The following is a 23,153-nucleotide window of genomic DNA, read 5'->3' as shown; positions in this document are numbered from 1 at the left end:
ATAGAGATATGGACACTATATGTATAGAAGCAATGAATGAAAGTCCACTCTTCTTATTTGTTTTTACTTTTAGAAAGGGAAAATGCTATCATATGGTGGCCTAACAAGTGGCAGCAACATGTGGTCCATCCATCCGTTTCTAAGTGTGCGGTGGTGGCCACATTCATTAATTTTCTACACAGCATATATATATTCGGCTATTGCATAAATTCATTATAAGATAATTATAATATTTTGAATATACCATAATTAATATAAAATTATTTCTAACAAAACCTCTATTGTATAATAATAATAATATTTTCACAATCCTAAAATTACTATCTCCATTTAAAATATTAATAAATCATAAAAGTCTATTATAAAGTGATATAATTATATCATTACTTAAAGAATTTTACCAATATTGAAAATATTCTAGAAGAGTACTAAACTATATTTCTACCAAATGCCAAGTTAAATTAAATAATCCATAATATATTTAGATAGTACTAAAATTATATAAAAATACAGTAAAATGACCGTAAGGGTCATTACATATCCGAAGATTGCGACTTTAGAAACCTCCACTCGTACATTGTAATCGCAAAATTAAAAAATTAAATTGAGCACTTTAGAAAATATATAGAATATTTGAATTTTGAGAATTGAGATTTGAGCGAGAATGAGATTTGATAGAATGAAATTGTGTGAAAAATGATTTGAAAGTGTAGGGTATTTATAGAATTTTTTTTGAATTTAAAAAAATATTTTAATTGAATATATATTTTTTTAATTAAAAAGGGCATATAGCCGTTTTTGGGGCCCAAACGGTCATATAACCGTTTTTGGGGCACAAATGGACATATAGCCGTTGGGCCCAATGGCTATATTGGCTCAACGGTCCACTTTTCTAATTTCCATTTTTTTTTTAAAAAAAGGGGATTCGGGCTGGGCCGATTAACCGGCGGGCCTTGATCGGTTTTGGTTCGGGACAGGTTAACCAGGCCCAATTTTAAAATTGGCCCAGCATTGAACTCGGTACCCTACAGCTCATGGGCTTACCGGGCCGAGTCAAACCGGGTAGGGTTTATTAAATGTGTCGATTTGGGCCGGGTCAAACCGACCCGTTTAATAGGCTTAATACAAATTACCTGAGGTCTGAGAGTCATTAGCAGCAATACATATGTCCTGTAGAGGGTTATTATCATAAGCATAAGCAGGGGAACAAAAGAAAGAAGTAATAGCTAAAGTTATTTCGAAACACCACATACTTATTGTTATCATATGCTAATTTTTGTTTGCTTTGGATTTGTTATGTTTTTTTTCCAAACAACCAAAAAGGAGTGACTACTTATAGTACTCTCACATAGGTCAAAATATAGGTGAAAAAACAATACGTACTGAAATTTTGCACGAGTCTATTAGGTAAGGCTACTATAGGGTGTTAAGAGTTCCACGTGAACCAATTGAAAATTGGGTTTTGTGGAACCCATAGATCACGAGCGGAGTAAAATATATTAAATAGATTAGGTACAATTTTGATCATTCTCCCTAAAATAAACCAATGATTATTACCTATTCGTTTCGGAATAATTGAATTGTTGGGATATTTATTGGTGTTTCAAAATAAATAAATCATTGAATTTTTTTTTCCAAATTTGTCCTTATAATTTGACAACCAATTAACTTTTGAAAAAGTATTACAAGGTCAACTTTTTTTTTTGGGTAAAAATGAAAAGTTATGTTAAATTTATATTTTTAATGTTTTTTTTCTTAATATGTGTGTCAAGATTCAACAATTCATTTATTATAAAACGGAGGAATTACTTTGCACCATCTTAGCATATTTGTTTCATCCATCCTCATGTCACCCACTTGAGAATGTCTTTTTCTGCCAAATCTCATTATCGGTTAAGGCAAAATCTTTAAACCCCATGAGTCCCACCCTTAAATTTGGCTCATAGCGCTGACCTCTCTATCATTTGAGGTACTACGTTGACCTCCCTTATATTGATATTTTATAGCCAAATTAATTTAAATGATAAATTGTCTATATATCGTAACACTACCCTTGTCATCTTTAGTTTTGAAGCAAATATAAACCTCCTTTTCTCAATGTGGGACCCAATAAACAAATCAAAATAAAAGAAAAAAATTAGAGAAGCAAATAATGGTACCAAAGAGAGAAAGTAGGCGCCAAGTGCAAGTTGAATGCAATTTGCTTACAAAGTGCTTGTTATATTTTAGTTATGATTGATTGGAGAAAGGAATCTTTCCTATAAATAGAGGAGACGTCCCTCGCACAGAGATAGGCAACAGAGAGCAGAAAGAGAGAGAATCTATGGAGAGAATGACATAACGTCACCCTAACTTATTCGACTTTTGTAAAAAGATGTTTACACTATGCGGGCATCCTATGTCCCTCTTAAACGATTGTGAATTGTTATTATTACATCATTTTTGGATCAATTCCAATTTTTATAAGTGATAAACATCCACCAATTATTGATTGCCACATGTTTATTAAATAATATATATATATATATCCTTTAAATTTTTCTCTTTTTGTTCACTAGATAAAATAGATAATTTTTAATTAATGGCAAATCATCGGCGAATGCTGCCAATGGCAAAACAAAATTGTCAAAACGTCGATCAAATTTCGACGAGATTTGTGGTGATTACACCACTGGGGTTTGTTCGTGATCCTCAGATGTACCGCCCCAAGGAATTTCAGTCGATCCTATCGACAAAAACTCCGGCGAACTACTGTCTCTGGTTGTCGACGAAGCTACAGTGGGGCTGATGGAGGGGGACCACTGCCAAAATAGGCGCAGAATCACTGCGAGCAAACCCGACCAAGAAAAAATGGTGACTAACATACCATCTCTTTTTACTTTTTTTTAAATCTTTTTATCATTTTTATTGAAAAATAAACCTCGATCATGATTATATCCACCAACATCACATTAATGGAGAAGAAGAGGAAGGGAAAAATAAGACTCCAAAGGAAAAAATGCAAGTACAAATTCCCCTAATAAGCAAAATAAAGCATAATCAACTGAGTGATACTAAGAAAAATATGAATATTTCGTTCAATTCAACAATAAAAGATATAACTAAATTCATTTACAATTACACATCATGTCATAGTCAGTAGAAATCCTATTAACTTATTAATGTATTCTATTAGAAATCCAAGTAGAATGGAACTGAATTTGAAATCAAACTAGTATTCTAGAAATTGTTATAAGAAATCTCAAATTGCTGCAATTTTGAGTAATTTCCAAACTCCTAGTATTTTTGACCTTGAAAGAAATTATGTTTTCAGCATATATAGTTCAATCTAACATGATTTGATGGTAAAACGAAGTTTGCTGGCTAACCACTTCGATATTTTCATCATATATACCTCAATCATCTATATTGTTCTTCAATTTATCTATAGGTTTTGTATATGTCTGTCCTTTCATTCCCTCAGTTCTGACTCTTAGGTAAAGAAAAATTACACTTAATAAAAGGTGCATGTTGGTTGAAATACTTGGTGAAATACCAGATGCCAAATCATATTCTTTCTAGAGAAGCTACTCAAGCTTCAATGTATGTACGTATTTATTAGTTGAATACAATGACAAACATTATTGTTTCCAATTTAGATGTTTTCAGTTTCTTAATCGCAGTCGTGTTCCTTTGGAAGTAGCTCCTTGTTTTTTCTGCTAATTTTCAAGAATGAAAGGAAATAAAGTGATAGTTGAAACCTTGTTAAAGTACTGAGACAGTAATAAACACCTCCCTATTTAATCTACAATTTTCAGTTTTGCTGATTTTATGATACTACGTGACGAAAAAAATAAAATAGCAAATTCTTATGATGAAAGTGGTTCTTTTTTAACGCATCTAAGGAAGAGATAAAAGATCGAACATAAGTACGTCTACATCATCTGGCATTTCAAAACTAACATACGTCTACATCATCTGGTATTTCAAAACTAACATTCCTATAAGGGGCTCGTTTGCCATGATGCGTGCTCCTAAAATCTAAGTTAAACACATTGGAAATGTTATAAACCAGAGAGAAAATAAGGAACATAATATAAGATGTTCCCTGGACCTTGAGATCTTTATAAAACTATTGCTTCTGTTGAGAAGTGACTTAGTGGATTTAAAACAGAATAAGTGCATTGCACATACTCTTACTCTACATTCTCAACCATACAAGTTAAATTATGCAGATTCGTTCAGGAAAATTTCCATCAGTCATGTCCATTAAGGTACGCGACTTTCAAGATTGAGGAAGATGCCCCAAGACTGTTTCAAGCAGGTCTGCATGAATATCTTGGCCTGTACAACGCGCAGACTTCCATACATCAAGACAATCAGTGGGGAGTAACTGTTCTTTCTGTTTCAGCCAGTAAATTAGTAGCTATACCATCAGGTCCCGACTGACACCATTCAAACAAGCATAGGAGACCTCAAGACCATGATGTGAGAGCAAAAAGTGAATGAAAATTTATTGTATAGGAAATATTGAGGACTTTACCATGAAGACATCTTAGGAGTGACTTTGAAAAATCAGTTTCAAACTCATAACAAGACTTTATCAATTCCGACCTCAATGGGCTTGTCTAGAAAGAACTTTTATTGAGTGTTTTCCTATGGAATTGACAAAGTTGGATGGTTTTTCAAAACATAGTTATTTCAATTTAGTTGTTCAAGTTCTAAAATCAGCAGTATTTTATACATATGTTTTTCATTTTACCCTTAATAGGAATACTAGCATCCACTGTTTTCAAAACTATGGAATGACCTATAAGTGATCTCAATTCTCAAAACCAAAATTAAATTATTATTATTAATTTTAATTATAAATACTCAATATCTAGACTTATGGGATGGAGTAATATGTACCAAATTTCAATGTTTAATCATTGCATTGATTATTGCACTTTAAAAGACATACAAGGGTAATATGTAAAATACATATCTATTTATTGATTTATTAATGGGTGTGCCAGTCCATAGAGACCAACTGATACGAAACGGAGGGAGTACTCCATTCGTTTATTTTTATTTGTCACTATTTCACTTTTTGATGTCAGCATGTATGAAATTTGAATAATTTAATATTTAAAATTTAAAATTTAGATTGTCGAATACTATACGAAAAAGTTATAAGTTGCAATTCTTCTTATATTAATATGATGAAAAAGTACATTCTGAAATGATGATCAAAATTCATGCAGATTGACCTGAAGAAGCAAAATATTAACAAGTAAAGCTGAATAGAAGAAGTATTATGAATTGCTTATTATGATAGATTTCAAAAGTGTAATTACCAAATAAATATTATGACTAGTTTCTAGGGGCTTTGAGCTATAGGTGACTAAAAAGTTTGAAAATGAGGTGTAGGTGATCAAGTCTTAATAATTGAGTGTGGGTGACAATTACTTCATTATGTAGTAAGAAAGTTGAAGAAATTTAAAAATAACCCACAAGTTTTTGAATTTACACTTTAATCTAAATTTTAGTTAATATAACGGAAAACGGAGGAAATAAAGGTGTGTTTCTCTATCTTCTCTTCTATTGTTGTTTTCTCTCTCTTCGTGATTTTTATTGTTCATTGTTGTTGTTGCTTTATTCATCATCTTTCTACTTTATAATCATCATCATCTTCTTCTTGTCGGCTATTGTTGTTGTTTTTTCCACTGTACCTGACAAATTTTCTAGGTGAAAATTTATTTTGTACATCACTTTGCACTTTGGTATTACTTCATAGGTGACTTTGGTAAGGAAATGATACAAGATAGACCAAGAACACACAAAACACACACTCAAAACAATCCACAAGTTCAAGAGAACCGAGGACCCTTTGAGTGATCCCTCTCGAATTCAAGATCTACAACAAGAACACAATGTAATGAGGTGATTAACACCTATTTTCAGCGGACAACAAACTAGATTAATAACACAAGAATAAAGAACAAGAAGAACAATAACAATATTAATAAGAACAACAAACACATGACTACAAAAAACAAAGGAATAAATAGATAGAATACACAAAGATGTAATCTTAAGAACCCAAGAGCTTATTCCACTCTTGGAACCTTAACACTATGCACAATGATTCACCTATATCTTACGTTAAAACAAGAGGGATCTCAATCTCCCAAACATCCAACGTTTCCAAGCTTGAATCCAACATGAGTGATTTCACACTCAAGTTGATTTCCCTAGCTGCTATGTTTCGGCCAAGAGGCCATTCTCTCAAGAGAGGGTGTTGCAGTGTTACAACTTTCAATATTCAATAAAAACCAAGTAGTAAATGACCTGACATATTCTATTTATAGTAGGTCACAAAAATAGTATGAAATGTCCAAAAGACCCCTTAGTCAAATGCTTTACTTTAGGTGTCCTTGGAGTGCAGAACATGGATTGTTTTTGGAGCCTATTTAGGCCCTCCTTTTCACTTCATTTGAACACTCCAAGTCTCTGGTTCAATACATCTCACATATGTCCACCTTCGTGGTTGTACTCGTATCAGCCCCCCTTCTTAAAAAGGATTCGACCTCAAATCCATACCTTGCAAAATCAGAAAGGAAACAAACAAGCACATATCCTCATAGCATGAGGGTTAGAGTTAGCAAAATAAACAATTAGCATTATCGTTCCACAGTGGTACACACTTAAAGTACAACCAAGGATCCTTTGATACGAGTCAAATGGTCACCTTAGCTTTTGATGACATCATTTGAAGTCAGTACGTGGGGCATCAATCTTTGGTCGCATTGAGGACATGGGATCCTACATGGAGGGGCTGATTTGAGTACACCAAAGAGCAATCCCACATGTGGAAGATTGCTTGGACCATTAAAAATTGAGGACTCATGATTTTGGGCCTTCATTAAGGGCAGTTTATTCACTTAGCCTTGTCCAAGTAACACTCCATGACCACTCCTTTTTACTAAGGGTATTCTGGTTATTTTGTTATGTAACAAGTTAGACTATAAATAGGTTTTATTAGTTCATTTGCTAGTTAGTTTTGAATGATACAAGATTGAAATACTTGAAAATCCTCTCTCTTGAGAGTAGACCACCTTAGTATAGTCTTAGTTAGGACTTGAAAATTTCATCCTTAGTATAGGTCTTGGAAAAGCCAATATTGTTCTTTGCTTGGAAATGGTGGATCTTGAGGTGAGTCGATTGCCTTGGCGGTCACCGTAAGAGTGTGGTTTTAATTATTACATTCATTAGGGGTTAGTGTTGAAATACACTTGGTTCTTAATCTTGTAATAATCTTGGTCTCACTATCTATTTTTATTTTCTATGCAATTTACCTTGTGTTTGTGTTGAATCCGTGTCTTGTTTCATCTTGTGTCATTGTTATAATCTTCATCTCCTCTCTTTAGTTATAATTTCTATTTCTAGATTTGTTTTCCATATCATTTGGTAGAAGAGCATGGATTGATCTTGTTCCTACAAGATCAATCTTGGGCTTGCTTGTTAGAAAGTTAAAAAAAAGTGTTAAAAACTGAAAATTCTAGAAATATAGCAATCTGTCCGTGTTTGTGTTCTTGGCCAAAATTGTGTTCTTGTTATGTCTTGGCTGAGATTTGTTTGTTGTGTGACTAGATCTAGTAGTGTTCTTATTTATTTTTTTGTTTCTAGTGTTAGTTTTCTTGTCCACTAACATTTTGAGTCTAGATCTAAACTTGAGCTTGAACTTGTTAAAAGTTGTTGTTGTGAATATAGGCTTGGCCCATTGTTGTTGACCATTGTTGTGGTGGACTGTTTTGGCCGTGCGGTTTCTCCTTGATGTTCTAAACTTGACCACATGATATTGTTGTTACTTGGTTTCTTGAGAACCATTTTGTTGAAGTTGTAGTTGTCTTGGTCAAGTGTTAGAGATATTGTTATTATGGATTGGAGTTGGCCGTTGGAATTGTTGTTGCTCTTGAAGATTGTTGTTATTGTTCTTGGCGTGGTTGTTGTTGTTCTTGAAATTCTTCACCTTCCTTCATATATTGTTAGAACATAAAGTGAATGCTAGATCCTAAAAGGTGAAGGAAAAATGTGTATGTACTTGTTAGTATTGAAAGATCCCCAACCACCAAAAGACTTTATATCACTTCTCAACCACCTTTTCATGATTTAAGGACCCATGTTTTAAGGAGAAGCACAAGAAAAAGTCAAGTCTTGAAAATTGAAAAAGGCCGCAAGACTTATTTTCCCTCCTAAAACAAATTCCACCAACCCAAATTAATTTTTGACCAAGACTTGAACATTTGAGAATAACCACTTGATAAAACCGAACCAATACGTGGCTGCCACATCATCACTGCTACTGTTCACACAATATTTTCGAGCTCAAAATTTTAGATTCTTAGTTTTATTTTTATTGTCCCTTAGTTTTGTTGTTGGTTCTAATACTAATTAGCAACTAGTAATCACCTACTTAGTTGTAGATTAGTTGTTGAGTCTGTTTCTTTCGTGTCTTCGTTATTTATGTGCTTTTCTTATTTTTAACTCATCGTAACTTCTTTGTTTCAAGTTCGTAAGTAGAGTTTGTTTTGTGTCTTGTGTCGATCAAACAAGAATCTATTCTGGCCGCCAAGTAGAATTGACATCTTATTGACTACTGGAGTATAAGCAACTTTTAATATTCGCGGCTCTAAATTGTGAGGATCACAAAAGTGAGTGAATACGAGTGTTGGTGAGGAGCTTTTACTACTAATCTTGTTTGTTCATTTTGTAGGTTTAAAAGGTAATATAAGGGGAACATGTCTTTGATAGCCGGGGATTATTGTGACTACAACATGAGAGACTATGATTGTAGTGAGGGGTTTTATGTCTACGAAGTTGAGGGAGATTACGGAGGCTATGAAAATAGCCATGATTAAAACTTGGGCAGATTTGAGAGTTACGGTTTTGAGGAAGAAAATGAGGTGAATGAAGTGCCTAGTACTTATGGGGAACTTGGAGATGATGTAGGACCACATGATGGATCTTATGATGACGTTGGGGCATGTGAGGAGTTTTACAATTCTCACTCCGAACTAAGATTTGGTGTTAGGTATAACTCTTTAGTTCGCAAAGCTTATGAGAGCTATGATAAGAGTACACGGGAGGAGTGTGAAGATTCATATTCTCCACCTTGTATTACTTCTTATCAAGATCGATATAGTATGAATAGTTATACTAGCTCTAGTGGAGGTTGTCCAACGAGAAGAAGAGGGTATGCATCTCCAAAATGAGGGGTACTTGTATGCTTTATAATGTTGATCCGAGAAGGAGTGTACACTTCGAAAAGGTGACCATTTATGGGATACCGGGCTGCCTCGTTGTATTAAATGATAGGTACTATAGTAACTACATCATTCCATCCATGGTTGACGACTTGGGGTTGTTTTATGAGCCTTTACTTGTTCCATACTTCTTGGACGGGTTTAAGGTTACCGAGAGGGTCAAGGTTGTCTTCTCCCAGTTTGAATACCATGAAGAGATGTGGTACGATATTCTTCTATTGACATATGGTCATGTATGCTTAGGTGCCGATTGGTTTGCACAACATAGAGTTCCAAACGTGCAAAATTGGCCAAATATTGTAAGAGACCAATGGAGGAATCGCCTCATGACTTACTTAATGCCCAAGCCATGAAGAGAAATTCCTACCTACTCCAATCCGAATTATTATGAGAGACAAAAGATTGAGAGGAGTAAGGGAGTGCAAGGTGGTAATCTGAGAGTGGAAAAAAGAGAGGTTGTGTGGAGCGAAGTGAGAGGATTACCACCAAACCATGCTAACATTGGTTGTCCTTCTATTTCTAAGTACATTTGTGTAGGTACCAACATGACAATCGAAGGTGAACAATGCTGAAAGGTAGTTGCTGCCCAAACTTGTGGAGGACCTTCACACCATTACAAAAAAGAATCTACTTAAGGACTTCAAGGTAAAATATCTAAACTCTTACATTTTCGTGCATGTGAATGATAATTGTGTGGCTAGTAGCCCATTGAGTGTGAGTTGTAGCTTGCCTATAGATGGGTCTATTTTTTCTTTTCCACTTAATGATGATGTAAGTGTTGTGAGTGTGGATACACTAGTTGATCCCATTGATGACCGAATCAAATTTTCTTGTAAGATCGATTTATGTCCACCTAGTGTTGAAACCATTATGTTGAATGAAAGTACATTATCTTCTGAAATTGGTATTGATCAACTTATGTGTGAAAATTACCCACCACTTAAGTATGTGTATGATGTGATTAATGAACCTTAAGTGTGTGATGATGTTGAAAATGTTGATCAAAGGAATATGAGTGAACCCGAGAGCTATTCTAGGGATAATCTTGCACTTGAAATCTCTTTGAAACTTGATATTGATCTTTTAGAGAGTGATGAATATGTTTGTTCCGAATTTGTCCGTGAAATAGATCATACTCTCTTTAGGTATAATGTCTTGTTTGAAGATGATACAACCACTCCTAATGAACCTAGAGGTAAAAATAATGGTATAGCTTGCCTTAGAAGCTATAGCCGATATGCTAACCCACTATGGTGTGGCAACATTCCTCCTAAAGATGGAAATCTCTTCTTGTAAGATGAGATACTCTTAAGGGTAAGGGATGTGTGTTCTTGGAAACTAAATCTCCTTCTACTTTATGTGACTTTATTGTTGAGACTAGTCATGGTGATGATTGTGAAACTAGTAGTGAGTGCACATATGAGGGCACCTTAGTAGAAGTCGACTTGAGTGATACATTTCTCTACTCTTTACTTGCTTTGGATAACATGTATGCTATTGTTGAGAGTATTCCGTTTAGTTTGGGTGGAGACCACGGGAAATGGGAGTATTGTCTAGACCCGTGTCTATGGCCACTCTTTCCATTTGACCCAGGTGCCAAATATAGATTTGATGATGATGGTTCACCCAACTTATTTCTTGGTTTACATTACAAGCAAAGTATCACTTTTGGTGAATTCCATAGCCAAATCCTTTGTGCATTTTTCATTAATTATTTAATATTTAGTTCAAAGGATCCTTGGTTATATTCTAAATATGTGCAACCTTGGCATGTTAAGGTGATTTGTCATGCTAACCCTAACCCTCATGCTATGAGGGTTTGTATTTGTGTGTCATTTCTTTGGTTTTGCAAGGTTTGGATTTGAGGTCGAATCCTTTTCAAGAAGGGGAGGATGATATGAGTCAAATGGCCACCTTAGCTTTCGATGACATCATTCGAAGTCAGTACATGGGGTATCAAGCTTTGGTCGCATTGAGGACACGGGATCCTACATGGAGGGGCCTATTTGAGTACACTAAAGAGCAATTCCATATGTGGAAGATTGCTTGGAGCATTGAAAATTGAGGACTCACAGTTTTGGGCCTTCATTAAGGGCATTTTTTTCACTTAGCCTTGTCCAAGTAACTCTCCATGAGCACCCCTTTTCATTAAGGGTATTATGGTTGTTTTGTTATGTAATAAGTTAGACTATAAATAGGTTCGATTAGTTCATTTGCTAGTTAGTTTTGAATGATGAAAGATTGAAACACTTGAAAATCCTCTCTCTTTAGATTAGACCACCTTAGTATAGTCTTATTTAGGACTTGGAAAAGTCATCCTTAGTATAGGGCTTGGAAAAACCAATTTTGTTCTTTGCTTGGAAACGGTGGATCTTGAGGTGAGTCGATTACCTTGGCGGTCACCGTAAGAGTGTGGTTTTGGTTATTACATTCATTAGGGGTTATTGTTGAAATACACTTGGTTCTTAATCTTGTAATGATCTTGGTCTCACTATCTTTATTTTCTATGCAATTTCCCTTGTGTTTGTGTTGAATCCATGTCTTGTTTCATCTTGTGTCATTGTTATCATCTTCATATCCTCTCTTTAGTAATAATTTCGTTTTCTTGCTTTGTTTTCCATATTATCCGTTGTGTTAATTATGAAAAGCCTTTGTACAACATCACAAAGGAAAGGGCTCGGATGGACATCAAGAAATAAGGAACAAAAATTGAAACTACGCCTCTCATATGATGTATATCCAACAACACCATGAATATCATCATATGCATATAGGTAGTGAAGAAAGGCACCAAAGACACAATTCTCATCCAAGATGTATTCACAAGTAGGAACACACAAAGAGATAAAGGGACATTGTAAGCATGTAGGACCTCTCTTTTTCCAACCACTTCCCGAGGGAAGGCATTCCATCAAGGGAATTATACCAATAGGGAGAATGGGGAAACTACCATGCAACAATCCAATCCAAGACAAATAGTTTGCCCAAGAACTCAGTTTCCCTCTATAAATGATGTTAAGCACGCTCCCAAGAGTCCCACAAGATATTTCAATTTATCGAACCCCATGAAGGTGACAAGAAGCCTTTAACATTCTTGGACCCTTCCACAAACAAGAATACTACTTGACATCAACAAGTTGTGGTTCACATAACTTAAGTACATGTGTGTCAAACATGGATGCACGGATATGAGCAACACCCCAAAGAGACAATGACACATTTTCCCCAAGGTCCTCGAGTAGACACAAACCACCATTAACATCAAAGGTATAATAATTTAAGTCACCATATTTGTCAAGAACTGGTGGGGTGTCATGAAAAAAAGTACAAGAAAAATTATTTTTCTAGGAATAATCACAATTCGTGTTTCCCAAGTAATCAAGAAAACCATGGTCATCTTCACCCGACTGACTATTCCTTTCCAAGACTACACATTCCCTACCCTTAAGAGTACTCTCATCTTCCAAGAAGTGATTTCCATCTCGAGGAGGAATATTGTACACCATAGTGGGTTAACGTATAGGCTATAGCTTCCAAGACAAGACATGCCGTCAACTTCACTTGCACCACTAGGTTCATTAAGAGTGATTAGACTATCTCCAAATAAGATATTGTACCTAAAGAGTGAATGATCTAACCCGCAGACAGATTTAGAACTTTCAATCTCTTAGGAATCATTATCAAGTTTCAAAGATATGTCAAGAACATGATTAACCCTATAAGCCGAGCAAACATTAGAATCTTTACAACAACATAGGCTCACGAGTTCACTCCCTTTTCCTTGACCAACATCTTCAATTTCTTCACTCATTTGGGATTCATTAGTCACGTCATACATATTCTCAAGTAGTGATCAAGTTTTACACATAAGTTGGTTAGCACAATTTTCACACGACGATGTACTTTCATTCAACTCAATAGCTTCAACACTAGGTGGACACAAATCGATCTTACTAGAAGAGTAGATTAGGTCATCTATAGGATCAACTAGTAGGTAAGATACTACTCACACTCAATGGCTTATTATTCACATGTTCATCATTCATATGAAACAAAGTGTAAGAGTTAGCTATTTTACCTTGACATTCATGAGTATGTTCGTCTTTACCTCGATGTGAAAGTCCTTCACAAGTTTGAGGAGCAACTTTCTTCGGGAATCTCTCACCGTAAGGTCTTTAGATTTTAGGTTTTGAATTTATTGGGATAAGTGTGGATACCAATTGGCGTAGCTTTTCAATGTGCCATTTTATGTCTTCAATATTGTCAGTGATGCGGTCAAATATGGAATCGATATTGGTGGCAGCCATGGAACCTAAAAGAAAAGACAACAACGAACAACAAAACATACAAACTTGTTAGCTCAAAAATGCCTCACCACACTCTCACTCTCAATTTTTACCTCACACTTGGTTTCACAAGTGTTGAAAGTTGTCTTGTACTTCGCCAGTGATTGAGGGTCGAGTCTACTCTTCCCCAAAAAGATTTTCGTTTGAGTTGACTCAAAGAAAATTTATTTATGGACTTGAACCAACAAGATATAATGAATTCACAAAAGAGAAAAGTACATAACAAACGCTTAACATGAATGAACGAACACAAAGACTAACTAACAATCCAGTAGATGAGTACTAGTTTGCCAATTAGTATTGGAACCAACGAAATTGAAACTAAGGAACAACAAAATAAAACTAAGAAATCTGAAATTCGAGCTTAAATATGTTGTGTGAATAGTAAAATGTGATGACGTAGCAGCCACGTATTGGTCTTGGTGCCACACAACTTTTGTTGTCCAATTTTAAGTCTTGGTCAATTTTTCAATTTGGAATTTGGTGGAATTTGTTTAAGGAGGGAAATTTAAACAAGTCTTGGAGCCCTTTTCAATTTCAAGTTTTCAAGATTTGACTTTCTTGTACTTCTCCTGAAAACGTGGATCCTTAAATCATGAAAAAGTGTTGCAAAGTGGTTGAGACTTGATTGATAGGTCTTTGTTGGTTGTAGTGTCTTTCAAGATTAACAAATAATACACCCTTTTGCTTCAAATTTTGGATTTAGCATTCAATTTATCTTCAATAATATATGAAGGTGGTGATGAACATCATCATCAACAACAACAACACTAAGAACTACAACAATAATCTTCAAGAACACCAACAATTTTCACACGGCCACTCCCAAATTCCACAATAACAATATCTCCAACACTTGGCCAAGACAACTACACCTTCAACAAAATATTTCTCAATCCACCAATTAACAACAATATCACGTGGTTAAGCTTAGAACATCAAGGAGAAACCACACCGCCAAAATAGTCCACCACAATAATGTTCAACAACAATGGGCCAAGCTTATGTTCATAACAACAACATCAAAATACAAGCTCAAATCAAGATATAGACTCAATTTGTTAGTGAGGAACAAAACTAACACTTAGATACAACAAATACAAGTAAAAATCTCGATCAAGATATAAGAAAAATACAATTTTCGGACAAGAACACAAAATGGACAGATTGCTCTCTTTTCTAGAATTTTTAGTTTTCAACTTTTTTTTTTCAACTCTCAAGCCCAAGATTGATCTTGTTAGAACAAAATAAAAGATGGATATGATACCAAATGATACAAGATAGACCGATAACACATAAAACATACACTCAAAATAGTCCACAAGTTCAAGAGAACCGAGGACCCTTTGAGTGACCCCTCTCGGATTCAAGATCTACAATAAGAACACAATATAATGAGGTGATTAACACCTATTTTTAGTAGACAACAAAATAGATTAACAGCACAAGAATGAAGAATACGAAGAACAATAACAATATTATTAAGAACAACAAACACACGGCTACAAGAAATAAAGGGATAGATAGATAGACTACACAAAGATGTAATCTTAAGAACCCAAGAGTACGACTGTGCAAATTTCAGTTCAAACCGTTAACCCAAACCAATAATTTCTTTGTTGGGTTAACGGGTCATTTTTTTCAATATCGGGTCGGGTGTTGGTTTAAAATTTTCAATTAACGGGTTATCGATTAGGGCCTCAGGTTGTCTTATTTTTTTATCGGCCCACCTGATAACCCGATAAAAAATACACACCCAATAATCCAATACTGGTAGCATACCGGGAAATCCCCGAATCGAAGGAAGAGTAAGCGAAAGGCTGCACACATTAGGGCCATTACCCGTCTACTGGCCCAAAACTCTAAAGGGCCAAATGCCCAATTCCCAAACCCGTACTTAGAGACTTAGGGTTTCAAATTTTATCATTTTTCAATTTTCACGTCTGTCTCCCTCACTCACTCTCAAAGACCGCCTTAGACTATCTCTTATTATTCATAATCTTTGCTCAATTCTTGCTGAAAACTCAGTATTCAAAGTCTATTTTTGCTGAAAACTCTGTATTCAAGCTCTATTTTGCTGAAAACTGAAGAGACCCAAGACGATTTTTACTTTTGCTCTCAATAGTCTATAGGTAAAAATTTTTGTTTTTGCTCGATTTCATTCCTAGAAGTCTTCTGCTAATCTTCTTCATCTTTAATTTCTGTCCAAAGCATTGTAGTAGTAATTAATTTGTAAGATAGAACCAAAGCATCATAAGAAAAACTTTTGTTTCCCCAACCTTGCTATAATATGAGTTGACCAAATTAAAAATATAAAATTTGAAGGATTGAATGAAAATGAACTTTCAGAAGTTAAATATTTTGTACAAATAAAATAATGTTGGTATCAATTCCTGTATGTGACAATATAGAATACTCTTCTACACTCTCTTGCTTCAATCTTCCCACTTTCTGTATTTTTAAAATATACTATTTTCCTATTCTATTTGTGCTAGACCAGTAGACACTAGACAATTTTAAATTCGTGAATTGTGACTTTAGTTTGAATGTTTTGTTACTTTGTATTATATTTGTGGATTTGTGCTTAGAAAGTGCAATAAGCATTACACAGTAGGCACTAGGCATTGACTGAAATTTATTGTGACGCACTAAGCAGTAAGCACTAAGAAGTATTCTGCCAGTCTGAAGTAGCTTACTTACTAACTTAGGACTTTAAATTATATATGTTCAATGTTAATGGTTAACCCAATAACCGAACTGATAACAATGAAAAATCGATAAACCGATAACTGATTAACCTATATATTAATGGTTCTTTAACGATTTAGCATATACATAAACTGATAATGAATAAGTAAAACTGATAATTTTCAAAACCATCAAACCGGCTTATATGCAGCCCTACCCAAGAGCCTATTCCACTCTTGGACCCTTAACACCACATACAATGATTCACCTATCTCTTACATTGAAACAAGAGGGATCTCAAACTCTCAATCATCCAACGTTTCCAAGCTTGAATCCAACACGAGTGATTCCACACTCAAGTTGATTTCCCTAGTTACTATGTTTCGGCCAAGAGGCCATTCTCTCAAGAGAGGGTGTTGCAATGTTACAACTCTCAATATTCAATCAAAACTAAGTAGTAAATGACCTAACATATTCTATTTATAGTAGGTCTTAAAAAATAGTGTGAAATACCCAAAAGACCCCTTAGTCAAATGCTTCACTTTAGGCATCCCTGGATTGTAGAATGTGGATTGTTTGTGGAGCCTATTTAGGCCCTCCTTTGCACTTCATTTGAACACTCCAAGTCTCGACTTCAATACATCTCACATATTTCCACCTTTGTGGTCATACTCGTATTGGTAAAATTATGATTTTTAGTTAAATTTGTCATCTGGGTACACTGCTACTGCTATTTTTTCAACAATGGATAGAACTTGTTCATGAATACAGCATAAGAGCCGACAATTTAAACCGATCACTCAGTCTGTTGCAACAGAAACATATTTTGATGCAACAAAAGACTCATATGTTGGATTCATGTTTACAGTTCTTATGCCCGTAACATGAATCAAACGGATGGTTAATCTATTGCAATGGACGTCTTATCTGTTGCAATAGATAATTATTCTATTGTAACAGATAAATATCTTTTGCAACAGACGAGAAACCTATTGCAACAAAATATTTATCTTTTGCAACAGATTATTTATCTGGTGCAACAGATGATTATTCTGTCACAACACAGTTCTTGCCACAAACCCAACAGATAACCCATATGTTTAACTCTTGTTATTGATACTGGATTCACATTATTTCTTAACCGTCGACATGTTTGTTGAGCAAAAGAAATAGACAAAATGAAAATTAAATAAGAATTAAAACTTTAAAGTCGATCAAACATAAATTTTTTAATAAACAAAAACAAATAAAAATACATAGGCTAAAGAAAATTGCCTTCACGAGGTAGGGGATTAAGGTCTGAGGTCTGGGGATACACTAACCTCCCAAGATCCCAGTTGTGAGATTATATTATACTAGGTATGTTGTAGTTTTTATTTTTGTGTTTTTATTTGATCAACTTTAATACTTTACTAACTGCTTAATTAAAATGATCTAACAGAGGTATTTACTTGAGTATTAATGTATGCATTGGGTCAAGTTTTTAGTTTCAACTCTTGCTATTTCTACTGGATTCAAATTATTCCTTAGTCATCGATATATTTGTTGAGAAGAAGAAATAGACAGAATAAAAAATAAATAAGAATTAAAACGTCAAAATCGATCAAACAGAGTTTTTTTACTAAACAAAAACAAATAAAAATACATAGGCTAAGAAGAGAAAAAAATAATCTAATTATTATTGTCATCATTATTTCCATCTGGCCAATCCTCAACCGGCATCAGTAGTGCCCTCCTCAGCCTCCGGATCTCCCCGAGCATCCTGCCTCTCATTGTAGACAATTCCCATTGAAGGTCATGAAAATGAGTTTGAAGCTCCCGCACGGTGTCTTGTAAAATAGAAACATCCCACACTAGATTAGCCATATCTAGAACATAATGAAATTGATAGAAAATGTTAAAATAAAAGTAAAGAAAAGAATCCGAATGTAATACAACGTACACTACCAATTGGGTATATTTACACAAAAAATAAGAAAAAAACTTATCTGAGTCAGGATAGAGAAAGTGGTTAAAGGTGTAATATGAAAGACATTATAATACCTCGGGAAATTTTTCGTTGAAATTTTATGCGTAAACGTGTTGGGTTCTGTCTTCTAGAATGAATAATAAATTTTTCGTGCGGAATGTCTTACATTATGACCCACCATTGTGTAGAGTATCAAATAAGATTTCCAACAATATATGGATCATCCAAAACGGACACCTGATCGACGAATTATGAACATTCTGATCGAACCGCGAATAGTAGTGAACAGTAAAATGTGCAGGAAAAAGTATTGAGGCATGGCGTATTTTTTCTCTAACTTTAAACAATCATAACTCCTTGTACATAATGATCTGGGTGATATACTATATATCAACGGAAAGCTTTGCGAGTCCTCTTTCCAATGAAATTGGTTTCATCCAATTTGTTTATCGGAGAAAACAGTTATGGTCGATCTACTTCAGCCTATCAAATGCAAATTTTTGGGTCAACTTAAAAAAATCATAACTCCTCGTACAGAATGATTTGGGTGTGATATATATATATATATATATATATATATATATCAACGGAAATATATGAGAGTCCTCTTTATAATGAAATTGGTTTCATCCAATTTGGATATCGGAGTAAAACGTTATGGTTGATCTACTTCAGACTATCAAAACAGTCCACCAAAGGATAGATTCGAGAATTTTTTAATTTTTAGGGGCGTTTTGGTCATCCCCCCTCACCCAAAATCCGTCCAAACCTTATATTGATGCGTATTAGAAGCATTATATGTTATGTTTCATCAAATTCCCTCAAAAAGAAAACCCTAAGCTCCTACATCCAACTTCAAGAACCTCCAAAGTTCACCATTAATTCTGCAAATTTATTCAAGATTCCAAGTTCCTAGTTCAAGAACTCCAAGAACCATCATTTAAAGGCACGATTAACATCTCAAAAATGAGTATCGATCTAAAGTTTATCATTCAAGGTATGTGGGGTTTTTCAACAAGAACTCTCTTTCGTTCTTGTGCCCAAAAGTAATTTTCTTTACAAAGGCATGATATTTATTTGATTTTTACGAATTTGAGTCATGAACCCATATCTTATGATGATTATTATGAAATATTGATGTTTATGATTTTGAAAGATGAATTTACATGTGTGAAGATATAAAGCATGAATCTTGAATGATATTTATCATGATTTTGATATTTGGGTCATGAATCCCCATTGGAAATTGTGTTTTTTTAGAATGTGTGTGTTATAAGAACGCTGATGTTGAATATTTGAGATATTTTGAATGATTTAACCTTTTGGTCTTAATGAAGTTGTTTTGAACTCGAGTGTGAAATAAATCCACAAGATGGTTGATTTTGATAGATGGGAAGCATGATGGCTCCCGATGTATATTTATATATTACTGAAATTATTTTGTTGTGGATTGTCTTTGAAATGATCTGACCTAAGTTTGGGAGAAATCTTTAGCATCGAGTGGGTGGTATAAAGCGACCTGACTTCCCTAGAACTATGTGCCCCCGTAGGAGTGAGCCTGAGGCTAATTTATATAGTGATCACTAGTTTGTGTGGATTTGATATCGATAGTCCTACTCCAATGAAAGGATAGGACGACTCTGCCCAACGTGGGTTGTACGTTGGACTCCATGTAGCTCACATGGTTTATGTCGGTTATAGGATCTCCCAGTGTGTGTGTGTTTCCTTGTGTCTATGGTGAATAGTGAAGTGATTTGAAAGTGGAATTGTGAAGGTTATTATTTCAAAAGATTTAAACGATATTTACATTATGAGAATTGATATTCTTGATGAACTGAAAGTGATTGACAAATTATATGATGACTCACATGTGTTATTGTACTTATTTCATCCTCTCATGATTATGATGATTTTCTTCGGGCTATGTGAGTCTTTCATACATCCTGCATATTTCTTATAAATATTTATGATATTAATGTTTATACAACTGTATACACCCCCATATACTCGATTCCTTTCCATGGTACTGACCTACATCTTCGGATGTGGGCTGCATTTTCTCGAAATATAGGTTCAGGTGCTCAGTTCAAGGTTTGACCGTGATTCTTTGGGCATGCTGTTCTATATCCTCTGTTGTGGTGAGTCCTCATGTTCCGAGGACGTGATGTCTGATGTTGGTTTCATGGAATTATTACATTTGATAACTGAGTATGAGTCAGTTGGGGCATGTCTCAATGGCTCGCTGGTTTTATTAATTTTCTTAGAGGCTTGTCAGATTAGTATAGATGTTGGGAGTTGACTAATAAGTCATATTTTGTTATCTTTCTGAAATTCTTTTATTCTTGGATGATGATTACTCTGTTGATATTTGAGGGTTATTTATGGAAACCCCGTTGATTTGTGTTAAACTGAATGAAAATGGCTCAAAGGGTTAGCTTTGGGCTACTCGTAGCCTCAAGCATTGTGTGACGCTTTGGGACCTATTTTTCAGGGCGTTACAAACTTGGTATCAGATCCTAAGGTTTTAAGGTGTCTTAGGGAGTCTGACAAGCCACGTTAATTAGAGTCTTGATCATTGGTGTGTAGCGCGCCACATCTATGAGCAAGAGGCTATAAGACGTTTTAGGAAAAAGTATGATTCTTTCTTTCAGAAGTCTATCGTGCTTAAAATGTCTATCTCTGCTATTGATTCATGCTCCCCTCTTTCAGAAATATGCCTCCACATCGAGTGAGAAGAAATAATGATGGTCAGCAACCTCAACCCGTTGACCCATTGAATGAAAATCTTTCTCATGCTAAATTTCGGGCAGCCTTTCAGGCACTGGCCCATGGTATTACTGCAAATATTAAGGCCAACCCTGCCCCGACTCCACAACAGTAGGGGGTGATTTAGCTACTGCTAGGATTCGTGACTTCATGTGGATGAATTCACTGGAATTTTATGGGTCCAAGTCTGATGAGGATCCACGGTTGGTTTTAGAGGAGGTGCGGAAGATTACTCAGGTAATGCATGTATCTGAGGAACATAGTGTGGAGTTGGCTATGTATAGTTTGAAAGACCTTGCTTATGACTGGGTTGTTGCTTTAAGGAAAGGTATAGGTGGGGGAGTTGTCCCTACAACTTGGCAAGAGTTCCAGGATGTATTCCTGGATAAGTTTTTTCCTTTGGAGATGAGAGAGACAAAGGTAGAAGAGTTTATGAACCTGCGATAGGGCTCTATGACTGTTAGGGAGTACTGTCTAAAGTTCAATTAGTTGGCCAAGTATGCTTCTGACTTAGTGGTTGATAATCGGGCTAGTATGAGTAAGTTTGTGACTGGAGTATCTAGTTATATGGTTAAGGAGTGTAGGTCAGCTATGCTGAATAGTGAGATGAATCTTTCTAGGTTAATGACTCATGCTCAACAGATTGAGGCAGACAAAATTAAGGAGAGAGATAGAATGAGAGGGAATAAGAGAGCTAGGTTCGAGCAGCACAGACAGGGTCAGACTAGATCATAGGGAGGGAGTCGTCCTCAGTATCAGGATCGTTCGTCTATGCCAGCACTGTCATCTGCTAGTGCTCCCATGCCCAGAGGTAGGCAGGAGCAAGGTAGCAGGTCATATGCATCCAGGTCCCAGTATAGTACTGGAAGTAAGCCAAATCATCCCCTGTGTCCTAAGCGTGGTAGGGCTCATTCGGGTGAGTTTTTGGGTGAGAAGAGGGGTTGTTTCCGATGTGGTGACATGGGTACAGGATGGACAAGGGCGTCGTGACTATTGCCCTCAGACCTAGACTCAGACTATTAGTGCTCCAGTTCCAGCGACTCACCCAGCCCCAGCTCAGGGCGCCTCTTCTAGTAATGTTGGCGGGCAGTGCAAGAATAGATTCTATGCTTTACCGTCCTACCAAGAATAGGAGGACTCTCCCGATATTGTTACTGGTATGCTTTGTATATTTCAGTTTAATGTATACGCTTTGTTGGATCCTGGATCTAGTTTCTCATATGTTACACCTTTGATTGCTGTAAATTTTGAAATGAGTCTTGAGATTATTCTTGATCCTATCCTAGTTTCTACCCCAATGGGTGATTCGATTGTTGCCCAGAAAGTGTATAAAAAGTGTTCTATTATCGTTCTTCATAGAGTCTTGTTGGCTGATCTAATTGAGTTAGACATGGTAGATTTTGATGTGATTCTGGGTATGGACTGGCTATATTCTTCTTATGCCTCTATTGATTGTCGGACCCGAGTGGTCAAGTTTTAGTTTCCGGGTGCATCCGTGTTTGAGTGGTCTGGAAATTAAGGAGTTGGGGAAAGAAGGAACCGGGGCGGCTCATGGAAGAGGAAATCAAAAGGAGAAAGGCAAAATACCACAGATTGGATTTATGATGACATGGGAGCTCCGATGGTGCGCCTAATGGCTCTATCTCTGAGGTAACCAGAGTCATTTTATCTCTTACCTCAAAGCTAGAAAACTTATTTCCAAGGGGTGTCTTTACCATTTGGTTAGAGTCAAAGACACTAAGTCTGAGACTCCAACTCTCTAGTCTGTTAACATCGTCAATGAGTTTTCTGATGTCTTTCTGGATGATCTCCTAGGGATACCTCCTGATAGAGAGATAGAGTTCGGGATTGATCTTCTTCCCGATACTCAGCCTATTTCTATTTCTCCTTATCGTATGACCCCTGTAGAACTTAAGGAGTTGAAAGAGCAACTCAAAGATCTACTAGATAAGGGTTTCATAAGGCCCAGTATTTCTCCTTGGGGTGCTCCTGAGTTATTTGTGAGAAAGAAAGATGGCTCTTTGCGTATGTGCATTGATTACTGCTAACTAAATAAAGTCACCATAAAAAATAAGTACCCCCTTCCGAGAATAGATG

The 23,153-nt window shown here is 35.6% G+C and overlaps 1 long non-coding RNA gene across 1 annotated transcript; it reads left to right on the top strand.

The window, feature by feature from the left end:
- Window positions 1–1,810: 1,810 nt before the first annotated feature.
- LOC124887960 lies at window positions 1,811–4,670 on the top strand. Its single transcript, XR_007045620.1, has 2 exons — window positions 1,811–2,853; window positions 4,215–4,670. It is a non-coding gene; the product is annotated as an uncharacterized LOC124887960 (long non-coding RNA).
- The last annotated feature ends 18,483 nt before the right edge of the window (window positions 4,671–23,153 follow it).

The sequence above is a fragment of the Capsicum annuum genome, chromosome 1, assembly GCF_002878395.1.
Source record: "Capsicum annuum cultivar UCD-10X-F1 chromosome 1, UCD10Xv1.1, whole genome shotgun sequence".
Taxonomy (NCBI): Eukaryota; Viridiplantae; Streptophyta; class Magnoliopsida; order Solanales; family Solanaceae; genus Capsicum; species Capsicum annuum.
This window is presented reverse-complemented; position numbering and strand designations above follow the sequence as displayed.